The 4,165-nt window shown below is 39.4% G+C and overlaps 1 pseudogene; it reads left to right on the top strand.

The window, feature by feature from the left end:
* The first annotated feature begins 546 nt into the window (after nt 1-546).
* Nucleotides 547-3,599, top strand: LOC145582585 (receptor-like kinase TMK4 pseudogene; annotated as a pseudogene).
* The last annotated feature ends 566 nt before the right edge of the window (nt 3,600-4,165 follow it).

Raw genomic sequence — 4,165 nt, 5'->3', positions numbered from 1 at the left:
CTACATTCTCACAAGAGCTGTCAAGCAACCATGCGGTTTCGAACTTAAAACTTTTGGTTCGCCTTCCTCTCTTTCTCGGTCTAGCAGTCAGCCTCAGGATAATCGGCACATGGTCAGAGCGGTGCTTCATAAGATGTTCGACAGATGCGTTAGGGAAAATTGTAGCCCAAGCAGACGACACTAAATACCTGTCCAGCCTTTCCCTCACCCGTGTTTGAACGGTTCTACCCCTTTCCCAAGTCCACCATTGACCTTTATATCCTAAGTCCCGAAGATCGCAAGCTTCCATGGCTTCTCTAAATCCCTTCATATCCCTCCTCTCACGATCAACTCCCCCTTCTTTCTCATCATAAGTCAAAATTTCATTAAAATCTCCCCCGAGCACGATAGGTAAGTTTGTACCCTCACAAAGATGTCTCACCAAACTCCATGTTCGATGCTTATTCCCCGACTCCGGCCAGCCATATATCCCTACAAACCTCCACTTCGCACTCCCTTCCATCACATCTCCACAAATATGGTTCTGTGAAAAAGAGATTAAAGTAACCTTTCATTTGGGAGTGAAAAAAAAACAAAGGAACCTTTCAATTAATTAATAAAAATCAGCACAATCCAAAAGCCACGCACAATCCAAAATGTCAAATACCAAAGAGTAGAAAAAAATGAGATTTGGGAGAACTTTGAATGTGAAACAATTCAAATATTCTGTATAACTACTGTTAGGAAGACTTCCAAGTCTTCTTCTCCCTCTATCTACATGCTCTCTGTCTCTCCTCTCTTTCCAAAACATTTCCTCCTCCCCTCTCTCTCTCCAATCACCAAATGGAAATGGTAATCCTTTTCTTCCTCACACTCCTTAGTTTCACTACAACCTTTGCAGATGACAAATCTGTCATGGAGGACTTGTTGAAATCCTTTGCATCATCTACTCCTTCTGGGTGGGATTACTGGGATTCTTCCACAGATTTCTGCAAATGGAATGGTGTAAATTGCGATAATAACAACAGGGTTACCTATATTAATCTTACTTCTCAATCTTTGAAAACTACACTTCCTTCTTCCATTAATACCCTCTCTCAACTCACCACTCTTTCTCTTCAAAACAATGAATTAATCGGCCCTTTACCTTCCTTAGCTAATCTCACTCTTCTTCAAACTGTTCTTCTTGATACTAACAATTTCACTTCAATTCCATCTGGTGCTTTTTCTGGGTTGAGTTCACTTCAAAATCTCAACCTTTCTTCTAATGAAAACCTTGCGCCATGGCAATTTCCTTCCGAGCTCACTGATTCTCCAAGTTTGGGGAGTTTCTATGCTAATAATACGAATATGGAAGGCCCAATCCCGGATGTATTCGGGTCGTTTCCCAAGTTGCAGAATTTGAGCTTGAGCTATAATTATTTGAGTGGGTCTTTACCCGGTTCGTTAAACGGGTCTGCTATTCAGAATTTCTGGATTAATAATCAGGTTGGTGGGTTGTTATCGGGTCCGATTGATGTTGTTTCGGGTATGACCCAATTAGCTCAGGTATGGCTTCATGCTAATTCATTTACTGGTTCAATTCCTGATTTATCTGCTTGTACTGAGATATTTGATCTTCAACTTGGGGATAATAAGTTTACTGGGATTCTTCCACCTTCAATTGTTAGTTTGCCTAAATTGGAGAATTTTAATATTAGTAACAATAACATTCAAGGGCCTCTTCCTGATTTTCCCAATACTGTTGAAGTAGTAGAGTTGGATAATAATATTTTTTGTAGGAATGTTTCTGGGGATTGTGATCCTCAGGTTACTGCTTTGCTTCATATTGCTGGGGCTTTAGGATATCCAATTAAGTTAGCTGATGCTTGGATTGGTAATGATGCTTGTAATAGCTGGATTTTTGTGACCTGTGATTCGAGCCACCGTGTAGTTAGTGTTAATTTCGCGAAACAAGGGTTTTCGGGTACCATTTCCCCTGCATTTGCGAATTTGACATCGTTGACGGATTTGAATTTGAGTAATAATAATTTGACTGGCACTATCCCTAATTCTTTAGCTTCCTTGCCCAAGCTTAAGAAGATTGATTTGACAAATAATGACATTAGTGGGAAAATTCCTAGTTTTAGTCCTGGGGTGAATTTGCTCACTTCTGGGAATAAGAATATTGGGAAGGATGTTGCTCCACCTGGTTCTCCGGGTTCTTCGGGTTCTGGGGGAAGCTCCTCTTCTGAGTCGGGTGGGGGTTCAAAGAGGTCTTTTATTCCCTATGCTTTAGTGGCTGCGGTGGTGATCACCGTTGTTGTTCTCATGATGTTTATGTTTATGTACAAGTGTTACAGGAAGAAAAGGCAACGGATAGAATCCCAGGAAGAGGGGGAGAGTTTCTCACAACTAGCTTCTAATTTTCCTGTGAAATTTAGTTATCAAAGCTTGATGGATGCAACTAACAATTTTGATGTTAAGAAGAAACTTGGGGTCGGTGGCTTTGGTTCTGTTTTTGAAGGAAGTTTGAGGATTGGAACAAAAATTGCAGTAAAGCGTTTGGATAATCTTGGACAAGGACGAAAGGAATTTTTAGCAGAGGTTCAGACCATAGGCTGCATACACCATGTGAATTTAGTGAAATTGGTTGGATATTGTGCTGAAAACAAACACAGACTTTTGGTTTATGAGTACTTGAGTAATGGTTCATTAGATAAATGGATTTTTAGCGCAAATCCAAGAGGCATCCTTACATGGGATGCTAAGAGAAAGATCATCTTGCAAATTGCAAAGGGGTTGGCGTATTTGCATGAGGAGTGTCAAAAAAGAATAGCTCATCTAGATGTAAAACCCCAAAATGTACTTCTAGATGACGCCCTTAATGCCAAAATATCTGATTTTGGTCTTGCAAAACTTTTTGACAAGGATGAAAGTTATGTAATGACTCAAATGAGAGGAACTCGAGGGTACCTTGCCCCTGAATGGTTAGGTCGAAAGATCACAGAGATAGCGGATGTGTATAGTTATGGGGTTGTAGTCTTAGAAGTAGTGTTTGGGAGGAAGAACTTGGACTACTCTCAACCTGAGGAAAGCACTCTCATCCAACTGGTCAAACAGAAGGTTGAGGAGTGCCAGTTGTTTGATCTACTAAACGAATGCAATGAGGATACAAGGCAAAATGCTGAAGACGTTGAGAAGATTATAAAAATTGCATTGTGGTGTTTGCATACAGAGCCAACTCGACGTCCTGTCATGTCAATGGTGGTGAAACTATTGGAAGGACAGGAAGGTGCAATAGCTCTAGAGGCTATTAGTGACTATTCCTGTGCAATTTTGAACATAGATGGACACCCATTAATTGAGCCAATAACCCAACTTTCAGACTCAGTTTTATCAGGACCCAGATGAGGAAAGTGTTGCGATCCTAATTGATAAGTTACGTTGGCCATTGTTGTGGGATAAGTCAATTATTTAGCTTCATCATAGACTAAAGAAGCTGGATGGGGCTCTAAGGAGTAACTTGACTGGAAGATTAAAGTTACTCTGTATAATGTAATTTTTTGGTTAGTTTCTGTTTAGAGGACTTGTACTCTTTGATTTGTACTCTTTTTTAGTAAAATATCAAAAAATATGTAGCTTGATTGACTCAAATTGTATACATCTCTGTAATCTAGGAGATGTGTATCCACAAAAATAATATGGGAAAATACAAGGGATAATCCAAAACATTACATTTTATCAACGGGAAGAGATCAGCAGTATGGACCGTACCTATAACAGGAGTAACCTCGTAAATGGGTGAGAATTCGACTAACTGGATATTATCCTTTACACTTCGGCACAGAAGAACAGAAAAGTGACCGATCAATCCAGTTTCTAGTATGGGATCCTTGCTGGGAATTTACAGAGCTCTCTAGGCATAAATTCATATATATGCATCCAAGTTTGTCAGAAAATCTGGACTATATTCTGTTTCTGTCAATATTGTTATAGTTCAATTTTCTGTTTTCTATTTTCCCTTGACATTTGTGAATGAAAGGCTAGTTCACTTAAGTTTCAGTGCATTTTGTGAATGCGAGTAGTAAGAAATGAAGGTTCTCTTATGATTATCCATTTTGGATTCCTGGAAAGACAATTCTTGATGTGTTTAATATTCTCCAGGTTATGGATCTTTATCTGGTTCTTTCTCCTCACTTGATAT

Source organism: Chenopodium album, chromosome 15 (genome assembly GCF_948465745.1).
Source record: "Chenopodium album chromosome 15, dcCheAlbu1.1, whole genome shotgun sequence".
NCBI classification, from domain to species: domain Eukaryota; kingdom Viridiplantae; phylum Streptophyta; class Magnoliopsida; order Caryophyllales; family Amaranthaceae; genus Chenopodium; species Chenopodium album.
Note: the sequence above shows the minus strand (reverse complement) of the source record. Positions and strands in the feature narration are given on the sequence as shown.